This window comes from Epinephelus moara, chromosome 23 (assembly GCF_006386435.1).
Source record: "Epinephelus moara isolate mb chromosome 23, YSFRI_EMoa_1.0, whole genome shotgun sequence".
NCBI lineage: Eukaryota > Metazoa > Chordata > Actinopteri > Perciformes > Serranidae > Epinephelus > Epinephelus moara.
The window spans coordinates 3,223,770-3,251,369 of NC_065528.1; the positions used below are offsets into that span (position 1 = coordinate 3,223,770).

General features: G+C 39.7%; 2 protein-coding genes across 2 annotated transcripts in view; both read left to right on the forward strand.

Moving 5' to 3' along the window:
* Window positions 1–27,600, forward strand: part of scube1 (signal peptide, CUB domain, EGF-like 1) — a 647,001-nt gene that overhangs the window by 225,173 nt on the left and 394,228 nt on the right. The window lies entirely within an intron of this gene.
* mpped1 (metallophosphoesterase domain containing 1) overlaps window positions 21,049–27,600 on the forward strand; it is a 139,748-nt gene continuing 133,196 nt past the window's right edge. Inside the window, exon 1 of the mRNA XM_050036089.1 lies at window positions 21,049–21,111. The gene's annotated coding sequence lies outside the window, so the exon portion shown is untranslated. The remainder of the gene's footprint in view (window positions 21,112–27,600) is intronic.

Here is a 27,600-nt window from a genome sequence, read left to right on the forward strand (position 1 = left end):
ACCTACTCCTGAAAAACTCGTGTCTGCGCAAGGCTTTTTGTCCCTACGAGGCCACCGTCATTTACCCGACGGGAGGGGTGAGCGAGTGAGCCCTGCAATCTAGAATTTGACCACTGATGTCACTGTTTTCAACGGTTTTCAACCCATTTTACACAGTGGCCCTTTAATAATTCCACAGCCAGAAACCATGGATTACCAGAACCATCCAGTAATATAGACAATTAGAAGGCAGCAGCCAACAATGTAAGAAGATGTGAAAAAGGACTTAACTGCAGAGCACAAGTTAAAGGAGCTGATGGGATCACTTCACTGGAGTTTTACCTTGTATAATTCCATGTGACAAATAAATGATTGATGGATATGACGTCAAATGCATCCCAGACCACGTTGGCAAGTGGTTCGAGTGATCGAATCACAGCGCATCCTTGTGGTCGTTTACACTTGTATTTGGGGCTGTCCACTGGTGATTGGTTGACCCAAAATTCATGTTAGTAGCAGGTATAAACAGGCTCACTAATTATTGTTATTATGTGTTCCTAAAGTCACTGTACATATTACGGTAAAGTGGTACTCCCAGTATTTAGTAAATGGACAGTATCATATCGGTCAAACCCTATTTTTGCACACTATATATTGATTTTTCTTCTCTCCCAACCATCTACAGATTTCTGCACCTTCATTAACACATTATTGTATTCCCTTCCCCCACCTCTCTCATTTTATTTTGCTCTGCTTTGTTTTCTGTGTTGTTGTTTTGTTTTTGTAATATTTATACTGAACATGTCAGAACTTGCAGAAGCCCACATCACAGATGTACAACGCACATACAGATGTGTTATACGCATGTGTTTGTGTAGACATACACACAAGTACATGCATGATATGTTGAGACGTATTGGCCCACAAAGTGTACATGGATGTATCCTGAACTGGATTTCTTTATTGGCCCCAGTGTGCACGACACAGACATGAGAAAATAACTGGTGCACTTAAAACATAATTTAACACCAAACAACAATTTGAAATAAATAAATAAATGTTGAAGTGGGGAAATCTAAAACATTCCACCTTAAGTGGGTGCTTTATCCATTTGAGCACAGGGAAAGAATAAATGGGGTGAATCAGAAAATCTATATTGTAATTTTTTTAAATAAAAAAGATATATAGCAAGATGAGAAAAACTACCTGCAAGTAACAGATTGTTACTTAAGAGAGAAATGTATGTGATGTAACTAATATTTGGAACTTTAATTGCACTTGAATTTTATATTTTAAACTGTAGGAAAAAAAAGATCTAAGTTACGTATTTGTTACCTTTTTTGTGTTGTTTTGAAAATGTGCCACATGTGGTGGTGATGAGAGAGAAAGATGGTAGTGTCTCCTCCTTGTCCTCACTCTGTAGCTTGCAGTGACCCCCAAATCCCTCAGTTACAGTTGCTTCAAGTCTCATTCATACACACAGCAAGAAAAAAGCTTCAGTATCTCAAAACTAATGTGCACAGAGTAAAGGCAGTGGAAGCAATAGATCACTTAAACTTGCCACCATCATCACAGTTTGTCTGTTTTCTCTACCAAGTCCTGCTTCATCCCTCAAACATGTCCTATAGCTGCCAGAGAGAAGGAGCATCATCATTAAAGCTTCTTGTATGATGGCATCACTTACACACTACACACAGTATATGCCTGTTTTTAAAAAAAACTATTTACAAAATCTGCATTCAACCAGATGCAATCTCTTTCCATTAAGTAGGAAGTATAGTGTGTATACTATGCTTTTCTTTTATAACCCAACTAAATGTTTCTGTGTCAATCCCAATGGTACTAATATGTCTATGAAATCCTATACCATGTATTGAAGATGGGCTCTATATCTGCACAATGCGACTGGAGATAAAAACATGTATGGTGTGAGTGGAGTGTCAGTCTGGAGGTGAATGTAGTGGCAGGGTCACAGTCAGAATAAGAGTGTATGTGTGTTCGTAGCACTTGCAGCGTCTCCTGTAAGCCAGTGAACTTTATCTGTGTTTTGTGTTGTTTCATAAAGAAGCCTCCCCCTGAAACATGATACAAATGTAAATGTAACATTCCATATTGTTGTTAAAGCTCCTCTAGAAATTTAACTCACGTTAAGTGTGTCATTCATGAGAAGAGGAAGCTTCTAGTCTTTGTGCTGAGCACGAGGAACACGAGGGAGTGTCAGTGCTCATCTAGAGCTTATTAAAGCTCAGCAATTAGAAATGTAAGGACCATACTGGAGGTTTTACATGTTCTAGCCCATTAAATCATGTATACTGCTTTGTATGTTCGAAAGCCTAGGGTTTTAAGTTCCCTACTTTACAGGTGGCCAATTTTTTCACTTCATTTCAGTATACTGCACCCTCAGGGCTTTCTGCCAGAAAGAGATTTATTGGTTAAAGTTTGGGAAGAAAATGTAGTTTGGGTTAAGATGATTAGATTTCTGCCAGAGTAACATGAAAATGGCAACACATTCTCACTCCGAGCTCATCACATATCAACGTTGGGTCATGGACTTTCCATTTCGAGATATGATGCGCAAGGTACCCTGGATGCGTTGTTTGTTGACGTGTCAACTTCAGCCTATTACATGTATTGTCTGTTTTAAAAATACACTTCCGTTTTCACAGGAAATGTACAGTTTGCATACAGGGTCTTTAAAAATAAATGCACTACGTCGGTACAACACAGCCAATTGAAGCTTTTGTCCTTCAACAACAAACACACATGATTACGTTTGGCCAACACACGCACGTTATTAGGTTAAGGAAAAAAGAACAGGGTTTGGATTTACAATCTTACAAGAAGTGAACACGGGCCTCCCAGGTAAAAGCTGGTGGTTGTTGGACCCATCTACCACCACTTCCGCCGTCCCTTCTCTGACTTTCACCCTATTAACTTATGTTGTTGTCCGTCTGCGTTTCCCTCCCCTGAGGCCGCTGACATGAAAAGACGGGCTTTTTCGTTGGTGTCTGATGTTGATGTCAACAACTTGGGAGTGAGACCAGGTTGAAAATGCACACAGCCTCCATAATTATTATGTGATGGTGGGCATGAAATGTGTTAAAATTTCATGCTGGCAACACGAAAACAATGCCAATGCAAAGTCTATTGCGAACATTCACAGTTTCAACACGTCGTTGACATGGTTAAAGATGGGATTCCAGTTTAGTTATTTGTAGGGAGAGAATAAAACAACAAAAAACACTTTGGAAAAATAGTTTGGAAAAGATTGTGGTTTCAGTTAAAATAGCTGCATACAGGACATAAATGATGTAAACCTGCATAGTTATGTGAAGTACCAACCCATTCTCATTTACACATTGTCAGATACCAGTGCTTTGTCATGCCCCCCAGTGTCTCCTAGTGACGCACAGGGCACCCCTTAGCGTCTCTGTATATTACACAGCTAACACATTGTGACATATGGTTAATGTTGTGCAACATACTCTCATAGAACAGTTTGTATGACATCCTATGAAAAATGCATGCACAACAGTTTGTATGATATCCTACAAATTTGCGCCCCATGAATACCATTAAGTCCATAATGTAAATTTACATAATTAACGTAAAGTTACAGAGGTTAACTTTAGGCCATAAAAAGACAAAGTTCACACAGCCTGCCTCCTTACAAGCACTTGTGACAGCTTCCTTGTTTACTGCCATCAGTGCATTGGTCATGTGATTGCAGCCTTTCAAAATATATGGGATATGTGCAAATTTGAGTACACTGCTTTATGTAGGAAAACATACTAAAAAATCGTGATGACAGCCTGTGTTGTGGATCAGTGACAGTTAGGCGACAAAACTGCTTGGTTAGGTTTAGGAAAAAGAGGGTAAAAATTAGTTACATCACTGCACGATGATCTCACATAAATTGCATAACACCAGATTAAAATAACACTGACTTTGGGTTTCACAAGGGACACAAACTGTGATCTCCTGGATGAGAGTCAAGTTTTGTTTGACCCATCTACCTCCCCTCCCTCTCACCATATACGGACTTTCTCACTCGTTATACTACAAAAGTTGCTCTCAGCGTCAAATATGGCCACAGATGGGTTTACACTGGAGTTAGTTGAAAACCTAGTGGGTCTCATAAAGACATAAAAGGCTGCATTTGGCATCGACATCACATGCCAAGGGGCGTGACAAAGTGTTAATATTTGACACCCAGGGAATGAGAAGGGGTTAAAGTACCTACGTGAAATACTTTGCATAGATGTGTAAGGTCCGTAAAGTCACGTCACCAGATTGACTTTTGGTTTCACCCTGGACATGAACAGTGGTCTCCTGGTTGAAAGTCCATGTTTGTATGACCCATCCACCATCCCTCCTACCCATGCTATGCAGATTTTTTGCTCTTTTTATTTAATTTGTGTGTCCACCACGGGAACAGATCCTCATTGACTTTGCATTGGCACTGTTTTTCTGTTGCCTGCACATAATTTGAACATAATTTCCTGCCCATCAACACATAATATGTTCATGTATCGTGGGCTTGATACTCTCATGTCTGTATGGTAAATGTATAACTAAAGCCAGCAGTCTTTTAGCTTGGCTAAGACTTGAAACAGGAGGAAACAGTTAGTCTGGATCTGTCCAAAGCGAAGAACTCCTGCTTACCAGCACCTCTAAAGCCCACTGATTAACACGTCATATCTGAATAGATTTATCTGTATAGAAAATTTCACCCCAGACTCAGTCTCATTTCGTCCAATACCAACCCTTCGTCAGTGGCCTTTAGCGTCAGAAAACCGATGCATCAAAGCGCCATTTAGCAGCAGACTGAAACATACTGAGCTGAGGCACATTTTGACTCTCAGAGCAACTACTAGAGTATAAAGAGCATGAAAGTCCACATTGGGTGGGTCAAACAACATTACATAATGTTAGTAACAAATGTACTTTTTTAAGCCAAACCATGATGTGTTTTTCCTAACTTAACCATGTGCTTTTGTTGCCTAAACCTAAGGAAATTAACCTTAAAACATTTTTTTTAAATCAAATTCTAAGTTTCGTTTGAAAAGAAACTGTATGAATCTACAATTTCTATGAAAACTGAAGTTTATTTTAAAAAGACACAGTGCATATATCAAGCGTAAATTGACACACCATCCCTGAGCATTCACAACTAATGCTGGAGGGTACCTAGAGCATCATAGTTGAAGGTGTAGAGCCACTGACCAAATGTTGCTATTTGACTAGTTCAGGGTGAGAATGTGTTGAAAATATGTTGATAAGTGATCTTGCAGAAGCTGACTGGTGGATTTTGTTATCTTTAAACAGAGCCAGGTTAACTGTTTTACCCATTTCTAGTCTTTGTGCTAAGATAAGTTAACTGGTTACCCATGGTAGCTTCACATTTGCCATACAGAAGTGAGAGGGCTATTAATTCTTTCATCTAACTCTGGGCTACTAGGCAAGTAAGTGTGTTTCCCAAAATGTCAAACTATTTCTTAAAGATAAATAATCCACCACAGTGCATCATTACTTTCTTTATTTTTTGTAAGCTGTGTTTGTGCAGTAATGCATGTGTAAGCATGGACCATATTCCGAGTCCTCCTCTGCTATGTTCTGGGACATACTGAGATTTTCTTTTATTCAGCTGTTGAGCAGCAGCTTTTTAAACCAATCTCATTGCCAGAATTAACAAAACAGTCAAATACAGTAAGCTTCATGTTAAACACAACCTCTGCACTATCCCCCTGAATATTTGGAATATGTGCATATGTCCCCTCCACTAAAAGCAAGAAAATTGGACTTAAAGTTTGACAAAATTAAAGAGATGTACACCACAAATTGATGCAGAAAAGGCAAAAAGGAAAAGGAAAATTTCACAAAAATACAGGGAATTAAGTAATTGATGCCCAAAATTTCCTGGGTTAGGATACTAAACCCCCCATTTCATATGTGCCCCCCCCCCAACAATATCCAACAAAGCCCTACAAAGCAATGCTTTTCAGCATCAAACCTTTGATTGTCACAGTATACTGAAATGAAACCCATGACACAGGAAGCTAGTTAAGAAATCAGTTAAAACCTTGTACTTTGAAAACGGTCTGCAATGATGTATTTGTATTTAATGTGCTGTGCAGACAAAACCACAGGTATGGTCCTGCAGAGCTCTGAGCTGGTCGAGTCAAGGGGGTTATTCTAAATAAGGTAAACGATGAAAACCAGTAACAAAATGGCAAAAAATGTATTCAATTAGGCATATTTTTACAGGCATTGGTTGATAATCACCCCCCTGAAAGTAGATATACTCTTTAATTGTAAACCCACATGACAGTGAGGTCACTGGATCATGAGATAATTTCCCAAAACAAAAGCATCCTGTCATTAGGTATTGTTCCAGGCCTTGACAAATAGTCACCACACAGACAAGTTAAGGTGCGGCCTACTTCCTGTTTGAGGTGGGAACTGTTCAACATGAGTGTGATTAAACAAAAAAAAATGATATGAAATGCTCTAAAATTTATAATTGACTGTTTTTTTTTTCTTCCTGAGAATGTATTCTGTTGTGAATGGTGAGTACATGTGGTGTGTGTATGGGCGAGTGTGAGAATGTATGAGTGTGCAGTAAGTGTGTGAGTGTCTGTGTGTGTGTGTGTGTGTGTGTGTGTGTGTGTAAGCAGTGAGTTTTTGTGCTGGGCGCCTGTGAAAGAGAAAGAGACTGTGTGTGTGCGTGTGTGTATGTGTGTGCTTTAGTCCAATTTGTAGAGGAATAATTTTAACATTTGTGTTAGTCGGTTGTACCCAAAGAAAGAAACTGTAACGCAGTGTTGTGCCATTGTTTGGTCCATGAAACTCCAGTACTGAACAAATTAAATAAAACAGTAGCAGAAAACACACTCAGGTCGTCTCTTTTGTATGTCCATGTAGAAACAGAGAGATAGGAGCCCTTGGAGTGGCTCCTATCTGCTCATTATATCTCTTATCTCTCCTCAGATGTGGCTCCATGTGCCGTTACACACAACCAGCCTGAAGTATGCTTCCGGAAAATTAAGCTGATGCTGCTAATATTGCTCTTATCTTCAAGCGGTACAATCTGTACAGCAGATCTGGATGCTCCATCAGAAACACTCATCATCATCCACACTGATGTTTTTTTCCATTCATATTCGCTTTCTTTGTCTTACTTAAAAGAAAAAGAGAAAAGAGATAACCTGTTTGAACCACTCTGCTGTTAGGATATCTTCAATTCCTGTGCACATTCACTTACTTACTGTAGGTAAAGTGACATTCACTGGTTCCCAGGAGTTTATGGATCCTGCTGGTTGCTGTGAGGTGACTGCATTTTCCTGTTAAAATAGCAGTAAGAGATTAGGACTGTTGCTTCAGCTCATGAAGCATGTTATGTCACTGAATTGTAACCACAGACTGTACAAACTCACCGACAGCAGGCTGCAGGTTCTCCACGGAGGGAAGCTGTTGAGTCATTGTCGGATTTGTCCCAGGTGAGGGCCAGATAGATTTGAGAACCCTGAAAGCATAATTATGCTTCATACAATATAGTTTTCTGTATTGAAACTACCGTAAATCTTCAATTAAAAGCCTAGTCCCAATGAAACGCCCAGTCCCTTTAACTAGCCTGGTGTGGCTACACATTTTGACAAATAAAGGCCTGTCTCAATTAGACACCTGGTCTGGTTGCCAAGCAGTTCATTTTTATAGAAATTTTTTGGGTATATAAAAACAGGTTTTTGGCTACCCACTTGAGCTAACATAAATTAGCTGTTTAGATTGAACATACAAATCTAAATGTCTGAACTTTTGTCATTATGGAGATGCTACATATTGTTAGCTCAATTAGAGCTAACAATACCCAGTAAGTTATCCATATTCATATCCACCGATAAAAATAATTAAATGGGTTTTTCATAAAAAAAATTATCCAAGTTTGTGAGTATTGTTTCAACAGGATAATCTGATAATCCCATCCCACCCACTTCACACAGTGATTGGCCATGTGTGCAGATTTGAGTATGTTGGTTTTAACTTCTCTCTAAAGCAGTGGCAGCCCACAATAGGGGATGCACATGCACAACCCTGTCAGCCACAAAGCTTAATTCAGAGTCATTCAACCTAAATTATTATATATTTACAGCAAATAAAGCAAATAAATCAGTTTTTGTTTTTACTTTTAACCTTTTTAACATTACTTATATTAACAGTCCTAAAACACCTATCCAAAGCATACCCGAAGGAAACTGTAAGCTGCTCTTGTTCCATTTTTAGTACATGTACATGCATGGTCTCATTTGAAGGTCATCAGTCAGAATGACTGTAATTACATAAGACATTGAGGTATGGAAGTTTTAACACACTGATATAGAAGAATCTTACAGGAAGCAAACACCAGCCTCCCAGGTGAAAGTGGTTGTTGATCGGGGTTCGACTCCAGCCTGCTGTGTATCATGCTGATGTGAAAGGATGGCTTTTTTTGTCAGTGTATATCGTCACAAGTCACTAACCATGCAATTTTTTTTGACGATTTCAGAGTGTGACCCGAGAGCTAGTTTGGTGGAAAAGAGGTATGTTTAGCCCCATTTCCAGCAAACACTTTCAGTATTGTAACTTGGAACCAAAAGTAACCCTTAAGACATGGTGCCTAGACCCTAGCGTTTCCACTGCAAACAGTGCTTTCAAATGTGGACAGGGATGTCACTCATTCACTTTCTCATTACGAGTCACACAGAGGAAAGTCTTCACTTTGTTTATTGTCCACAGAACAGGGTTGCATGCCGACATTTTCTGAACAAAATAAAACAGCCTGCCATGAGAGTCTCTGTCGATGAGATATATAAAAATAGCAGGTGTGTGCATTTAGTCCTTACCCCCAAATTCCACCAGATGCGTGTTGGTTGTGTCTGCGCTCCGGAACGGCAGCGGAGCCGATACGTTTCAATTCTAGTCAATGTGTGTGCTTCCACCGGCTGCGGCTGCTCTGCGTTCCAGCCCCGTCACAGTTGCAGCGCTCCGGAGCCCTCTGCAACAGATACGCATGACTTCTATTTTTGCCAGACGCCGGAGCAGGGGTCGTGTTAACTGGATATTCTCGGTCATTGACCGGTTTTTTACAACAATGCCCGGAAAATCTGAAGGCTGTCGGTCATTTGACCGGTTGCAATTACCACCCCTGCGCACTTGGCATATTTATGTAGTCTGTAGGCTCGGTGACACAAAATTAAAATTGTAATGAAGTGATTAGGGTATTGAAAAATGTGTTCGATTATGCACTGTTGTGTTATTTTAAATTATAAACATGGTATTCCCTCACGTTCCTCAGTGCGTGCTGTTGTTATTTTATTTTGAAAATTGGCCGGATTCTCTCGTCTTTTCTGTGTCCGACTTCCTGTTTGGTACGATCCGCTCTATCCAGCTTGAGAGAAGCGCTCGCGGTTCGCATGTAGACCAGACGCCGAACTGAAGCGCTGCGGTGTGTGAATGTCTGTTCATCTTTTCGTTCATGTCCTTATTAATGCACACTTTATAACTTGCTTGTTGGATTTATTAAAAACGAACGAATGAAAACTAAATGTCTCTGAATATCTTTATCATCATTTAAGAACGAAAATTAAAATGACTGGTAAAAATAGATTATCACCGGATTTTTACGACCCTGTCGGTCAAAATGACTGGCGACGAAAAAGTCTAGCGCAACCTCTGCGCCGGAGCACAACGCAGCAATTCAGCACAGAGCAAATCGTGCGGGACAGGAAGTCGTGCACAGAAACAAAATAAAACATCCAGTTAATTTTCAAAATAAAATACACAGTGTTCACTATATCCCTGCACTACACCTTGAAAACCTCATAATGGGCAGAGGCAGGCCTGAAGTCAACAGGTCAGAGGTTTTCAGACGTCATTTCACCCCGTTGACACCATGGACAAGGAGACGTTAATCATGGAGGTGCACTAAGATGCTTCCTACTACTCCTCTGGTTTAGTGGTTCTGTTTATAGAAACTACATCTTGTTATATCGCGCGATTATGCATGAATTCGCGAGATCTCGTGGTTTCTTGTGACTCCCGCTGTCCGGCGGAGTTGCACACGCAGTGGGTGTCGTAACGGACACGCATCCAGTGGAATTCGGAGTAATACAAGCTCAGGGGTTGCGGGAGTCACAGGAATGACACTCTTGTTTTATCTCCAAGTGAGGATTGGGATATATGCTGTTGCTTGTTGCTGGATGAAAATATAAACACTTGAAGATGTACTCATTACTAAAAGTGTATGTCATATAAAAACTAATAGAATGATCAACGTTGTCACAGTGATATTTAAGGTGTGCTGACTGATTAATGTTGTCAACTCATGCATAGACATTTAAAGTTCACGTTCCACCTTAAAAGTCGCCAGCAGTCGGCCCAGTGAATGAAATTATTTTTTTCTCTGACTTCACCTGCTGCGAGAGACAGCAATTTCATTTAATTTTATAGTTACAGTTTGCTAATAAAACACTCCCCCATAGACTGGTTGCATGAGCTTCAAAACCAGCCACAGCTCAGTCCTGAGCAGAGTGACCGTCCACTATTTTTACCATTCAACCAACTGCAGTGTTCACAGCTCCACCTTTTTGTACCGGATCTGTGTGCTAGCTACCCCAACAGAGGGGTGACAAAAAATGGGGACGGTACGGAACAGTTGCATTGGTACCATCCACAACTTTTCGCAGTGGAAATGGAAAAAAGCATACCGAACTGAACCATGCCATACTGCTCAGTGGAAACAGGGTTTTAGTCATTTGATCATGGTGGAGAGCTGGAGTTGGTAACTGCACGTCTCAAATCTATTTTCTGTTTGCAGACTGGTAACCATCATTGGGACTGATTTCATTCTGAATATCATGAATTGACTCAAGCAATAGCTGCCAAAACTCTAAGTGTGAGTCACACAGAATTTGAGAGACAACAGTCTGATTTCTACAAACGTCACTGCTTGCATTAACATTCACAATGACACTCAGTGGCCCAGAATTCATACAAAAGGTAACATATTTGCTCCCCTTTGTCTTCTGTGGGTTTTCCTGGCTCGTAGGTACAAAATCAGCAGACTTGTAAATATCCACATTGTTTTCCTCCATCAGAAGCTGCCATTTGCTGTTGTTTGTTCCTATAAAGTCTAAAAAAACAGCATTCAGACAGTGAGATAATCCATCACAGTGTGACACCTTCATTTGATTTGATCACAGTGTGTGTGTGTGTGTGTGTGTGTGTGTGTGTGTGTGTGTGTGTGTGTGTGTGTGTGTGTGTGTGTGTGTGTTTTCATTGGGCCTGAGCAGAGTGTTTTCATATCACTCCTGCATTACATGACACCAGGAGAAGAGAAAGTTTGCTTCAGGAAATAAACATGTCACCTTACAAACTTTGGTGATGCATCCATGTCCTCTTCTTGTGTCTTTTTGATTTTTTTTTTCAGAACAACAGTTCAGTTGTGTGTAATTGTAAAGCTGCTTTGTAAGACATCCACAACAGAATTCCACCAGCTCTGATTACAGAATGGTGAGTATATTTACCCAGCTGGCCTATAGCTCTGACTGACAGTGACAGTGTCCTTTAATGACAGAGTTCACACTCTATTTAGAATATTACTGTAAATCCTCAGCAACTTTGCTGTTGGTCGTGAATCATATTTGACAGGCAGATCTGATATTTCCTACGTGCTCTTTCCAAGACGTCCAATCAGCAGCCAGCATCTGCAGGCAAATGCAACCGTGCCAGATGCTAAGATTACTCTCCCTCTGCTATCTTGTTGCCTTCCTTCCATCAGTCGCTCTGCTCAAAGTTCACAGGATATGAAGTGATAAAGACAGAACATGGGCTGAATAAGTGACAACAATGTGAAAGACCTGCTGTTAGGTCTAATTACCAGATAAGTCTGGTGCATATAGGGCAGGGAAATATGAAACATGTAACACCATGTCCTGACGGGATGTGATGCAAGCAAGCATCAGCGACTAAATCACTTTGACTGCATTGTTTTCTACTGGACTGTCCGAACTGCCTGCAAGTGACATGATGCAGTGTGCCATTTTGAGCTGAACTTTTGTTGGACACCCGTTTCTATTTTTATTCTGTTGCTCACGTTGAAAGCGCTGCAATGGAGGAAAATGCAATTATATTCTGTCAGGATTCCATTACACATGTTACTAAATGTAAGTCTGAAACATCAGAGAGAAAAAGGACTAAAACACACTGATTGACTTGTAGCCTTTAGTACAAACAGACATATTGACAGTACTGTTGCTTTTGCTTTTTTTAAGTCATACTGGACAATGACAGTGCAAATACTTGTAAAGCCAACCTACAGTAGGGGTACATCTATTTTTTTTTAAGATTAATTTTTCTGTTTGCCTTTTTTTAATGGACAGGACAGAGTGAAATGGTACAGGCAACATGGACCCAGATTTTCGGACTCCTAAGTGCACTCTGTCTCATCACTCTGTGGACTTTATTTGTGTTCATGTGCATTCATGATGAAGTAGGTGCAGAGTGATTATTCCCCTGTCATAGTTTGATGGGTGAATTGTGCCTTTTCATTGCATTTTCTTTTTCATGTACAATGTATGCTGTGTTCCTGTTTTAGCTCTTGCTAACTCAGGCAGTCTTGGAAGAGTCTATGATGCTGATTGTATAACCAATTTTTCCCGCAGTCTCTTTTGTATAATTGTGGGACTAAGTGAGGTAGGTGTACGCATATTTTTTATACTCTCCTTGTTGTTAGTTTGCTTCTCTCCCCAACTGCAATATAACATCCGCACAAAGACACTCAGACATAATTTAACGTATTTATGATGGCAGCACTTGCATTGTGTACAAATGGCAACATCCGGGGCTAAAAAACAGAAGCACATACTGAGGTACCAGAAACTGCAGTTCCTCTGATATCCACTTGAGAGTGGCTCCAAAACTGAGTCAAGATCAAGATTTACTTTATTGTCTCACAAAGTGGGAAATTTGTCTTGGGCTCTGCAACCAGAAAAGACTGCCCATAGACTGTAGAGCTGTTGAGGAGCGAGGGGTGGATCGTACTCACAGAGTGCAGCAATGACACAGACAGTATGTTAATCAAGCGGTCCCTCCCTTAAATGCATAATTTTGGTCCTCAATAAAATGTAAAGGGTGAATCATAAAAAACAAATCATCCCCTGTACTGCTGTCATGAATGTTGAAATTAGCTATAGAGACCAAAACCATTGACAAGTCACTACCATGGCAGAAATGTTCGGTAAGTAATGTAACAATTGGCATAACCCCAGAATCACAGAGTACAGGCATAGCCATAGCCGCCACTATTTCAGTGTGTTTTCAGTTCACTAAAATATTGTTCAGTGTTTGGTTACACTCAAGGATCCGCTAAGGAGTTGGATGTAAAGTTTTTCTGGTTAGTAGCCTACATGCAATGGTTTCACCCTTTTTTCCCTAGCAAAAATTAACATTAGCATTTTCATCGTTGGCCATAGCTGTAAATGCATGGTACTAACAAAGCTAGCAGCTAGCATTAGGGTTATCTCCATCCTCTCATCCAAATATGGTCACTTTTAGCTCCAAAAATTAGTTTCATTGTGTCAGAATGAAAATGTCTCTCAGATGTTTAGATCACTGGAGAAACTGAGCTGATATCATTCAGAGATGGAACAGTTTATAAAAATAAACTTCCAAGACTTTGTCATGTTTCACCTTTTTGTATTTACATTTTCACACCTACCATCCCAGCAGGTGCTGTACAGAGGCAGATGAAGCAGAGTGATTTGTGTTCAGTACATTCTAATTCATTGACAAATTGACCATATATGGCCAGCAGATGGCGGACTCACTCCAACCTGGGACTCTGAAGGCTTCCACCCTAACTTGGGTTGTTATGGATGCATGTGTTTGAGCTCCAGATTGCAGTCCATTTGTTTAGCTCATTACCAGCCTAAATCCCAGTCCAATTACCTGAGGATAAACAGGAGCAGAGGTGGTGATACGCTGTAATGCTGTAATTTCACTGATTATCCCTTACAAGGCCAATAATGTGGAGAGTCAGTTCCTTTTTTCATTTCAGCACAAATGTAAAGATTTAACAGGACGGAGCTTATCGAGATCTGCTAATAAAATACAATGTCTGCTAAGTGGGATTCAGAGGTGGATGGATGGATGGAAAATATAGACAGTAAAGAATACACTTGAAATGTAAATGAACACCAATGCAAAAAGGTAACACCAGTGAGACAGTGTCATATTCACAAGCCCAGGGGCCCAAGGGCAGGGGTGTAGCACCAAATTCTGGGCCTTATGCCCAAGCAGTCTCTGTAGGAGCCCTGTCCCTCCTCTTTTGAACCATGTCTCCCTCATGCACCTTTTGCCTTTATTTTATTTTATTTTTTTTACAAAGTAAGTTTACTGTCTGTCTCCTTTCTTTCTTTTCTTTTTTGGAACCCCAATTTTTTGGACATTAACATTGGTGCTCCAGCATCATGAGCAGTCACTCACTTGTGTTGTAATTTTTCCAAATGTCCAGATATTTGTTTAAACTGTATTAATCATTATTAATTGGTTAGTAAACATCTATAAACATTATTTGGATGTCTATTCTAAAGTTGAAACTGGACATTATAATACCTTGTTACATGGTCATAAATACTGCATTTATAAATATTGTAACTTTATAATGGACACCTGAATGATGTTTATGTACCACACAGTATTTGCTAACCATTTAAAATTATATTGTTAATTTGCAACTTTTTTATACCCAAAAAAAATTAATAAGTTTCTAGATAGTTTACAAACCAACTATGATGTATTAAGTATTACAAATATCTGGTCTATCTTTAATTTCATAACGCGTGCAACAATAAACTGTTAAAATAACTAATTATAACATTACATCATATTACATCATCACATTGCTGTTTGTTAACAATAAAACTAAAGTTAAATTAGCTTTCAATTTATCATTTATCAGTTATGGCTATTGTAAAGTGTGGTACCTAACCCTAACTGTTTTATACAAGGTTCAGTCTTTCAGTCTATTTATTCAGTCAATTTTCATTTAGTTATGGCACTAATTACTACGAAATAAAAGATTACAAACAAAATCAAACTTTTCACTCCAGGTTTTTCAAGGCCTCCCCTTCCATTTGGTCCGAGGGTAATCAATCCCACTTTCCCCCTATTACCACACCCCCAACCCTAACCCTGATACTTCTTCTCCACTACAGTTCAGACACAACATCTTTCTTCTGACTTACACCACTACATTTATTTAACATGTGAAGTTTCTTTTCAGATCCAGATGTTACACAATGTTTTTGTTCTTTTCTAATATAACAGTCACAGCATTTTTCTGCAGAACGAAAAGTTTTACTTTTAATGCTTTAAATACATTTTGCGGATAATAATACAGGACTTTCACTGGATTAGGATTTTAAATGCAGGACTTGTTTTTACTTTCATGTACTGGTACTTTAAAGGAATACTTCACCTGCAAAATGATCATTTGTTCATCATTTACTCACCTCATATTATGTTGAATTTGTGAAGAAAACTTTGTTTTTCTTGCATGCCTCCACTGTGAATGAATCTAAAAGGTGAACAATCTACATGAATTATAGTCATAGGAGTCCATGTTTAGCAGCAGCAAAGCTGTATCAAACCATCTATTCACAAACTTCACGCATCTCGTGCAGTCTCATTTATCAAATTTTATGCTCAGTACTTCCCAAACGCATGCATTTTTGCTAAACATCATGTTTAATACATTTAAAATATGGCAGTACAAACAGTCTCAGTCTCTCTCAAAAATGCATGTGTTTGTGAAGTACTGAGTCTACAACTGGATAAATGAGACTTGGCTATACTGCAAGAGTTGTGTGAGAGTTTGTAAACTGAATGTTTGATGTAGTTTGCTGCTCTTACTACCCTGACTAATTAAATTCATGAAGAAATTTTGTTTTTTGGATTCTCCGTTCACTGTGGAGGTATGCAAGAGAAACAAAGTTTTCTTCACGAATTCAATGTAACACGCGGTGAGGAACTGATATACAAATGGTCATTTTGTGGGTGAAGTATTCCTTTAACAAAAGGATCTAAATACTTGTTCCACCAGTGGTAGAGAGGTGTGCCAGTTAGGATTTGCTGTAGGATCGAGTCTTTCTTTATCTCCAGTGTCATCACAAAAAGGCTCAGGAGCAACTTTCAATAGCAGTACTTTACAGATAGGTTAACCTACAGCCATCCCATTAAAATAAAAAGGAGAATGACGGTACTATATGGAGTGGGTGGGACCCTGTCTTTCTCCTGCACAGGGCCCATTGTCCCATAATCTGTCCACGGTCATGTCTGTCCTTTAGTTGTTCTTTCCCTCCCAGTGATTTTGAGAAATGAGAGAGTCAAGGCAGGTTCATGCACATCTGGAAAACGAAGCATGACTTGGGAAAATGAATGAAAGTAAGTGACTTGTATTTGTAACAAATGATGCATGGGTCCCTGCAGGGATATCACTGGGACAATATAAAACCACAGCTGAAACGATTAGTCCAATAACTGATTAGTCAATCCACAGAATCAATTATTCAACTAATTGTCGGAAGTCATTTTAAGGCAACAATGTTCAATCTCCCTTCTCCAGCTTTATGTTGGTTTTCTTTGTCCTTCCTGACACTGAACTGAATGTTAGTTTGGACTGTTTGTTGGACAAAAGAAGCAGTTTCATAATGTCAACTTGGCTTTGGGAAAATGTGACGATTCTATTGCAATTTTTTTCTGACATTTTAGAAATCAAACAAGTGCTGTTCTTAAGTTCAAGTTTGAGGTACTTGTACTGTACTTGAGTATTTCCATTTTATGGCACTCGATGAAACATTTACAACACTACATTTATCTAACAGTAGTGCTTCTTACTTTGAAGATCAGGGACCACACAAAACAACTTAGGTTTTCTCCTTAAGTATAACACTTTATGCTTAATTTCTCCTGAGTTGAGGGACTTACACTGTTACACAGAATCCCTTAAAAGGTTAAAAGAAATTTTACAGCAGAAAGTTTCCATGAAGATTGTTTGTTTGCTTGGACTCATGCTTGTGATGCTTGTTATCGTCTCCTACAAATGTAACAAATCTGTGGTTTGCAGAGACATACAGTGCCAACATTTTTCTGGTGATTGGGTTGAATATAAATAATGTAATCAGAATGCTTTTACTTTTGATATTTTTATCTGCTAATACTGTTGTACAGGGGTGTAGCACCATATTCTGGGCCCAGTGCATAAGTACTCTCTGTAGGCCCCCTGCCCTTTCTCTCTTGTTCCATTTTTTTTTTTTTTACAAAGTCTTTCTTTCTTTTTTGGAACCCCAATTTTACTTTCTTGGGGAAAGACATGACAATGTATGTTGGTGCTCCAGCAGCATAAGCAACCACTCCCTTGGCTCTAGCTGCGTTTAGAGCAAATCTGAATTATGACCGAATCACAATGTTTATTTAAATAACTTTCAGGTAGAACTTTTCTTGTGTCATTATATATTAAAATCTAACAGTGCTGTTTGTGTTGTTTTTAACCACTACCAGACAGTAAATGGTAAACAGTAAACAAAACCAGTTTAAGTGTATCCTATATTTAGAATATTTTCACTGCTATACCTTGCTGTCAGTCTTTTCTAACAGATAACTGAAGCGGTTATATCAAAGCCACCAGACTCCACTGACAAAAAATATTCAAATACAGCGTACACTTAAACTGATAGTGATTTTTTTAGGTGGCCAAAATACATTTTTGCTGCAGCCCAATCCACAGCAGTGCATTGTTTAGCTTCCATGCCAGTAGACTTGGTTTTATCAAATATAATAACAAAGGACCAAAGTAGGTTAAATAAGCACAGCAGAAACGACAGACACGCTGGACTACTGTGTTTAACTATATGTCCTTAAATGTTACAGCTGAAAATTAAAGAAATCAAGAAGTTTGTCAATTTTAGTTTGCCAATATCTCCACAGTTGTAATCAACTGCCCGTTTTCTTCCTGGAAGTGATTGTTGTTGTTAGAGTGATGTCACGGTGATTCAGTCTGGGGTCGGACTAAACCATTTTCTTCAAGGGGAAGAGTTCAAAGTTCAAAGTTCAGTCTTCAGCTGATTTATTCAGACAATTTTGATTTAGTCGTGGCACCAGGGGCATAACTATAGACAGTGTAGGCACTGCGGTTGCACTGGGGCTCATGGGGTAGGGGGACCTTGCAAGTGATTCAGCTTGCCACCTCAGAAATACGCCTGTGTTCAAAGAAGAGCTCACGTTGAAATACAAATGCTGTCATCTGCTATATATGCCCTTGAGAAGGCAAACCCCTTTCAGTTTGTGTATCTTTTGTGAAATGTTAACAAAACTACAAACAAAATTATGTATTTATTTGACATAAACCAGCGGTTTTCAAATGGTGTGCCAAGGCACACTGGTGTGCTCTGATGCAAATTCAGGTGTGCCATGGGATATTGTGATAACCACACATTATTATTGTAATATTCAACTGGGCCTATACAAAAAGTTAGGAATTCATTTTAAATTTTATTTTAATTTTTAATCAGTATATTGTGAGCAGGCATTTCCCAATAAAGAGGCAAACACTACCTAAAAAAATTTATTTAATTTAATCTAATTTCAAAAAACCTTCACGGGGAACCTATTTGTTGCCATTTGCGCGAGGGAATTATAAGTGTGTAACACATCACATTATCTTACATTATCTTATTTCCTGTTTACATGGATGTGTTATTGGTGCTTTGATGTAATATTAAAAAAGCTTAAAATGAATTCTTGAATCATTTTGTTAATAAATATTTCATGAGTAATAGTTGGTTGTAAATTGTTATTTGATATAAAGACAAACAACAACAACAGTCTTGATAAGAGAACACACGTTATATAAGCTGTTGTGCACAGATATAAATACAGGTGTGCCTTGATATTTTGGCTTGCTCTTTGGTGCGCTTAGACACAAAAAGTTTGATAGTTTTCTATCCATTTTCTAACCGCGTATCCTCTTGAGGGTCGCAGGGGAGCTGGAGAGGGGCGAAAGGCGGGGTACACCCTGGACAGGACTATCGCAGGGCTGACATGTAGAGACAACACTGATGTTGTCCTTTCACACTCACATTCACACCTATGGATAATTTAGAGTCACCAATTAACCTGCATGTCTTTGGATTGTGGGAGGAAGTCGGAGCACCCGGAGAAAACCCACACTGACACTGGGAGAACATGCACACTCCGCACAGAAGGGCTCCCGCACCCGGGATCGAACCAGGAACCCTCTTGCTGTGAGGCAACAGCAACCACCACACCACCGTGCCACCCGTAATTTCTTCTTTTATCTGGTATTTTTGTCATATATAGATTTGCAGTAATGACCAATCAGTAATGATTGGTAATATGTTTGCAGATGTTGTCAACACCAAGTCTGTACTTGATCATGTGACGATCTATACAGTAGCTGTTTCGACACAAAATCTGGAATTGAGGCCCATCCTAACTACCAGACGCCATTGTGTGGCACTAATTACTTGGAAATAAAAAATTGTGAACAAAACCAATCATTCCATTATTCCTTGGTTTTTGAGGCCAGTCCCCTCCTACTGGAGCCCTGAGCGGTGGCATAGGGAAGTTACGACAGGCCTCAGTGCACACTATAATGATGGGCCCTGATGCAAGCTGTTGTGCATGTATTGTCTTGACACAAATAGAGACTTGACATTGGACAACATCAACATACATATTACCCAGCAATCATCACTGCATAACTGACAAAAATAGTAAGAAATGAATCATTTAATTGAATAGTTTTTATTTATTTATTTTATTTTATTTTATAGCTTATGTATAAAAGCATATCATTGTTTTTAGATGGCTACTGACTATTTTCTTTTCTTTTTGAGGACATACACAGCAAATGGCACCATTTTTTAACACATTCTCACTCGCTCACACGCCGTCACATATCAATGTTTGGTCATGGACTTTCCACACTGAGATATATACAAATAGTCTTTAAAAATAAATGCACTATGTTAGTACAACAACGCAAATTGACGTTTTCTTCCCTCAACAACTAACACACGTAGTTGGGTTGAGGAAAAAAGAACAGGGTTTGGCTTTGGGACGCGAACACCGCCTTCACGTGTGAAAGTCTGTGTTTGTGGACCCATCCACCACCCATCCTGCCCGTTAAAGAACACCTTTTTTTGCCAGTGTCTGATGCCGGAAGTCACTGCCCAAGCGTTGGATTTCGATGACTTTGGAGTGACACGGGTTGAATTTTTAAATTAATAAAAAAAAAAATCAAAAAATAATTTATATTAACAGGCATATTTCCCAGGCAGTCTGAATCACATGCAAGGGCCTGCTTTCTCTGCGGGCCTCTCCACCCCAGGGGTCCTGGTGCAATCGCACTGCCTGCACTGTCTATAGTTTCACCCCTGGCCCTAGGTAATCCCCCCCCTTTGCACGCCCATGCTGTTGTGCTTCTACTTCAGGTACATTTTTTTCATGCAGGACTTTCAATAGTGTACATTTACTTTGAGGTTCTATTACTTTTACTTAGCCTAAATAAAGATCTTAATACTTCTCCCACCGATGAATAAATAAATATATACTGGAAACATGTCATTGTGGCCAAGCGTGAAATGTGACGATATGTTTAAGACTAAAATTTTACTGTCAAATATGGGTTGTGGGGGAATCATGGGTCTCAGTATCTAGACACTGCCCCGGTGAGCCCCGTGGGAGCTGTAAACCCTCCGGTGATCTCTGTCACTGTATGACCGGGAATGAGCTCTGTGGAGCCGCGCAGCAGCTCTCGGTCCTCCCTCCCTCCTCCTCTGCTCCTCCTCATTGTACCGCTCACCGGGATATACGGTGGGCAGGACTGAGCGAGAGAGAGAGAGAGAGAGAGAGAGAGAGAGAGAGAAAGAGAGAGCGCAGATCTCTCCACGACGCTCCACCGGTGCACCACGGGGTACGCATTCAAACTGACCAGCGCGTCTCTGTGAGCTCACACACTGTCCTCTCTCCACATCCATCACCGAGCAGCTTCACTGCAGTTGACCGCACGAGCCGGTAGGTTGGTTTCCTCTTCATTCATCTTTTAGGTGCATTTATGCAGAGGTGTCTTCTTCGTGCACGCGACACCGGAGCAGAGACTTGCAGGGCTGTGTATTCCCGGGTGCATTCCGGCTCGGGACCCTCATCTGAATGTCCAAATCTGAATTTTGCTCCCATGTTAGGGGGTCTCTGCGGTCGCCTGAGTGTAGCCTGGATTTTAATACAGGCATGCATTCCCAGATAGACGGCTTTCCTGCAGGGCTCACCGGAACGCTTTTATGTCAGATCAGATTTCAGTAGCACCACATCGAAAAGGGCAAAGTCTCCGAGCACGGTGCAGGCTGGAGAGGCTTACTCAGAAAGAGACAGTTGGTGCAGCCTGTGGGACCAAAGTTTTATTAGTTGAGTTAAACAGAGCTTGGAAGAGGCTGCAGAACCTTAAGAGTGGAGGGAAGCTTGTAAAAAATGTGCATGAAGCTGATAATTGACTGAGCACTTTGATAATTCAGCTTAAAGGATTTAATGTCTGATTTTAATTAAGGTTTGCAAAACTCTGCCTGCAAAGTAATTAATTGAAACAAATTGTGTGTGAATACATTAAAGGTGAAATTGGCAGTAACGTAAATTGAATAGCACACACAGAGAGAAAAAAAACATTTTCCCCCATATTTTTTATCATCTTGGTTGAATGTGTCTTGTATTATTTATCTAAATGGAATTTTCTGAACTCAACATATTTCTCAGGCTCCAGATCACACCAGCACAATCTCTAACATTTCCACACCATGCACAAAACAGATAGGCCCACTGTAATACAACAGCACACTCAGATGCACTTTAATTTTCTGTGTGTGTCCATATGGAGCAGAAAACGAGGGAATAAGCAGAGGAGATTGCCACACTTTAATGTGACGGGCGCGTGTTAAATATGAGAATGTGCCTGAGAGGAGAGAGCATCAATCAGACAGCCTCTCCTCTGCTTCTTCATTTATCTAGAACCTTGCCAACATACCCGCCGTACAGTACAGGACTGTCTCTGCTCTATCTGTGGGACTGTTCTGGTCCATACTGCCACTGCTGCCAGGGGCTTTGTTTCTCTTCTCTTCTCTTGGATTACTGAACAAGGTAGAGGTCCATAGGATTTAGGGGCCCCTTATCTGGATCCTCTGTGATACTTGACTGTCCTTTATTTCTCTCATTTAAGAGAAGAACTCAGTTAATCGCAGATACCTAAAAGGTCCATCTGAAACATCATTGTCCATAAAGTCTGCGTAGTGTCTTTAATATTTTGTGGCAGTGTGGACCATGATAAAAGAGAGTCTTTGTCATGTTAAGAAATAATGCATTGAATTAAAACATAATTCTGACTTGGCAAAATAAGCATTCAGATTGATGCATCTCATACCATCAATTGTTGTATTATATCTTTATTGGTGAGAGGACACAAGCATGGATGCAAATCTTTATGTTTGCTTCTTTGTGCACAGTTTTGTGTTTCATTTAAAAAAATTAAAAAAAGATAATTCTACATCATTCCAAAAGCATGAAATGGTACAGGTGGTCAGTCTATTTCAAGCGACTAGTTATCGGTTCTTGAGTTTGAGTGGATTACTTAACGCTATAAATGATCTGCACTTCACCTTTGACATAATAATAATAATGATCATAATAATCATTGTTATATTTTTATATATATAAATATTTGTATAAATATATACTTGTGTGCTCTCTAAAAATGTAAAAATGCTCTGCTGCGGATTTAATAGAAAACCAAGACATGGTAGTGTTCTGCCAGGGGATATGTCTTGTATGCCTGAAGAAGGTCTATGACTGAAAGCTTGTGAATGTATTAACTAGGCATTTACTTGAAAATGTTCCTTGTCATTGAAGATAGTCTCATTAATTGTTACAAGCTCTTGTAAGAACAAGAAGTGTGTGTAGACTCATAGCCATTCTCTTGTGTAATGCATGTCAAGGACTGTCGTAATACTATAAAATACACAGGGTTCCCTTGGACATGGAAAACCTGGGAAAAATAATGGAATTTCACAGTCAGATTTTCCAGGCCTGGAAAAGTCATGGAATTGGTAAAAATCATTGAACTTTTTGGAAAAGTCATGGAATTTTGTTGTGTTTAATGAAATTGTTACACTAATCTCCATAGATTATATTCCATGCAAGGTAACATAACAGAAAATGTATTTTCAGTAGCTGTCAAAGTAGTGTAGCTCTAATATGTGTCAGTGTGTGACACCGTTTTGTTTATCATCACGTACGTTTCTTCTCCCCGTCTCTCCCTCCAAGTGCCAGCAGGCTGAAATTATGTTTGAATAGAGTTTGAATCTGATATGTTGGAAAAATGCAATGAAAAAAATAAATATATATATATATATATATATATATATTATGGGTCCTTGAAAAGTAATGGAAAAGTTTAGAAATTTTGTTCATTAAAATATGTGGGAACCCTGAATACAACAAAATGTGATTCTCAACAGGTAAAATAATAAATGAAATGTACAATTAACCCATCATGCACATAGGTGGGTCAAATTTTGTGTCACCTTTGACCTGGGTGGTATACGTGTTTGCCACATGTACCCTTCATAGCAGGAAAATTTCTTATATTTTGGCATTAGGATTCTAAATTACAACCGCAGTCACATTTATAGCTGGTTCTGTTTCTTTCCTCTGACAGAAGCCTGTGTTTTAAACGTGTATGACTTAAGGATTCTGTATGATTCAGACAAACCAGGCTGTCAGATATGTCGTCCAATTGCATCTCTAGGAAAACGTGTTCTGTCTGAGGGGCCACACTCGAAGTTGAGGCAAAAAGTCTGCTATCATAGCCTCCTCCTCAGTGCATCACACTGCCTTCCTGGTTTCTCCCCAAGAACTCTATGTCTTTTGGTTGTAGTTGTAGTTTTGACGTAATAGATCAATAAATACAAACAGGGAAAATGCATGAGTGGACTTTCCCACGGATGGATTAATAAACGGTCCCAAAAGGTATCTGGACCAGATCCTCTGTTTGAGGCGACTATTAACATTCTTGTTCAAAAGTCAAACTACAAAGATTAGCAAAAACCACACAGAGATACAAAACAACCACAAAGAGATGGGAGAAAAACTACAGATGCAAAGCTACAAAGAGAGCAAAGAGAGTCCAAAAGAATACAAAGAGACACAAAATGGCCACAAAGAGACGCAAAACGCAGAATGACCACAGAGAAACACAAAACAACTACAATGAGATGCAGAAAGACCGCAAAGAGATGCAAAACAACCACAAAGGAACGCAAAACAGTTACAAAGAGACACAAAATGCAGAATGACCACAGAGAGACACAAAATGACTACAAGGAGACACAAAATGACTACAAAGAGTCTTTGTGGAAAACCATGAAGAAAAGCAAAACAATGACAAAGACATCTAAAATGATCACAAAGAGATGCAAATTGACCACAAAGAGAAGCATAACAAACTCAAAGAGTCACAAAATGGCTACAAAGAGACGCAAAATGACCACAAAGAGGCACAAAACAACCACAAAGGGAAGCACATTTGCAGCAGATATGCAAGTGTCAGGATCTCTAAGCCTGTATGAAAATCTTGTCTGAAACCGTTGATGAGAAAGTGAACAAACTCTTCATCAGAATAGTTGTGTAGAGCAGTGGGTTAAACATTTACTGAGGAGTGCAATTTGCTTTGCTAGTCAGTCTGCAGGTGTGGTTGGGATGTGGAGACAGCTATTCCTGCTGTGGTTACCTCTGCAGAAGGAGCAGGTGTGCAGGAAGTGGCAGTTGTAGAAAACTGGTAACATTAGCAGTCTTCTTATATTGTCCATTATTTCCACATCCTTGAAGGTCCAGTGTGTCAGGTTTAGGGGGATATCTAGGCAGAAATGGAAAATAATATAACAAGTATGTTTTCTGTAGTGTAAAATCACCTGAAAATAAGAATTATTGTGTTGTGTTATTGTGTTACCTTAAAACAAGCTGTTCCTGTCTACATATGGAGTGGGTCATTGTCTATGAAGTCTGTCATGATGCACTGCGGTGTTTTTACAGTAGCCCGGAACAGACAAACCAAATACTGGCTCTAGATAGGGCCATTTGCCTTTTTGTGTTGGCCTTTTTGTGTGAGCCCACATTTGCAGGTGCTGAGCTAGCAGCCCGTCTGCAACCACTGTTAATTGCATTGATGAAAACTATGATGAAAATTTTTCGTGAAGACCTCTTTTTCATGCCGAAAACGAGACAATGACGAGCTTGAAATAATAAAAACTAAGACCAAATCTAATGTTTCATTTTCTTCGATAAGACGAGAAGTTCCAAAAATGTTAGTGGTGGACTATTGGATATTCAAAAGCCAAAAACAGCCGTGCTTGTCATTATCTTCGAATACTGCATGAGCAACAGGCTGGTAAACTCCAGTAAATAGCCTGTACCAGGATGTTTCACTAGCCAGCAAAAACACACACACCAGAGCAACGTCAGCCGTTGGTGCGAGTTGTGAGCTGTAATTCAGCAGTAAATAATCAGCTGTGTGTGTCTGACTGTGGATGGTGGAGCTGCCGAATGGATTTGTGGAGTTTGTTAGTTGCAGCAGTGGCTGTTAGCAGTTAGCTCTGCTGGTAAACTGCTGTTCGGCAGCGGAGCAAGCAGCCACCAGCCATTGGACTTCACAGCTGATTCCCACAGGACTCCACTCAGCCTAGACTTAAGGTGGTTTATGGGTTGATGCTGTCTGACAGGCAGGTAGGAGGCTCAGTTATCTGTGAGTGTAGCTGTGCTTTAAGTAAAGAGTCTGAACTTAGATCAGTTTTCTCTGACAGAGATGAAAGTTTAGTTTTAATCACCAACTCTGTGAGAGGACAGGAGTTTAAACCTCCAGGATAACATGCTGCAGATTCACAAAGAATCCGGGCTTTAATGAAGTTATTTTGCCTAGTGAGATGGATAAGTCAGAGTTTACAATGAACCTGGTACAAATCCTAGTCATCTCAAGCTCTTTTGAGATAGGAATTGTGCAAATTTGCAGGAAAGCCCAATCAGTCTTTTTTTCAGCATTGGCAGTATAAAAACAAAATCGGGGAGTGCGGCAAAATGCCGCCTGCCTACTTTTGTATACAGAATTCGCCTTTTTTGGGGCAATGGGGAGAGTGAGCAAGTAACAAAACGTGTGGCTTAGCGTGTGATGTAAAAAGTGACGTGGGAGGGAAGCCGCGGCTAGTCAGGCGGCGATTCTCTCGTAAATCAGCCCATTCTTCACCGTCCCCGTCATCTGACGGTTAATGGCCTCTTCGTTTGCGAGGGCAAGGAGGGTGCACAATGCCTTGTCTCCTCAGTTGGTCATCTTACAGTGTCTGTGTTTCCCTCTTGCTACTAGCTGCTCGCTAATTCCTGCTATCAGCTGTTTCCTGTTTATCCACCGCCAGTGGCTCGCACGTGCGGCGTCATCAACAGCTCCTCCCACAAGTCTTCAACAGCCCCTCCCGTTGCGGAAGGCCACCTTGGTCTTTTTAAACTAAAAGGGTTCCGCCAATGTGACTACCCTATGAGGCGGGAAATTGGGTGCCTCGGATCAACTTGCCATTCTCTGTGTGTATTAACAGTCGCAGCTGGCCAGCAAAATGGCCCAACATTAGCGGAAAATCTGGCAGTGTAAAAGGGGCTTCAGATTAGTTATTTGTGGTGTCAAAGTTTTTGAGAGTATATAGAGAGATGTTGAGCTTTTCAAATAATGATCAGTAAGTCTGTGCTCGTAAATCACCCCTTAAACCTGTCAAAAACTGCTGGAGAAATGACAGTTTGTAAGTGTGTAGAAAGTTTTTGTAGTTGTGGAAAAAACTTGTCTAGATGTAATTTTTATACAACCTGTCACCTTGATTCTTACTGATACATGAATTAGCCTCACTGGGTTGGTTTAAAGATTAAAAAACATATGAAAACATAATGACCAAAACTTGACTAAAACATTTTGAATTTCATCAATTAAAACTAGACTAAAACTATGAAGGAAAAAAAGACTAAAACTAATAAGCATTTCCATTTTAAGACTAAGGCTTAATCTGAAATAGCTGTCAAAATGAATACTGCCTCAAATAACAAAAGTTGCTATAGGGCAGTTTGTATCAGTATTAGTCATAATGTGACACAACAAGTACAGTTTTCAATTGAATCTCTTGGTCTTAGGTATTTTAAACTAACTTATATTTCAGCTGTTGAAAGCTGATTCAAATTGATAATATATATATAAACAGATTCAGATTTAATAAAATGCTATAACAGATTACTCTTTTGGTATAGTCTAGGTGGAATAAAACATTTTACTTGAAAAAGAGTCAGAGTGAATAAAATTAGGGTGGAGTGTGGACAGTGGCGGTGGTGTAGTGGAGGGTATATGCAGGTATACGGGGTGTACTTCTTTTTCAGTATACCCATATAACAGCCAAAAAGCCATTGGAATATACAGGAGAGTATACCCACTTTCTTCTTACG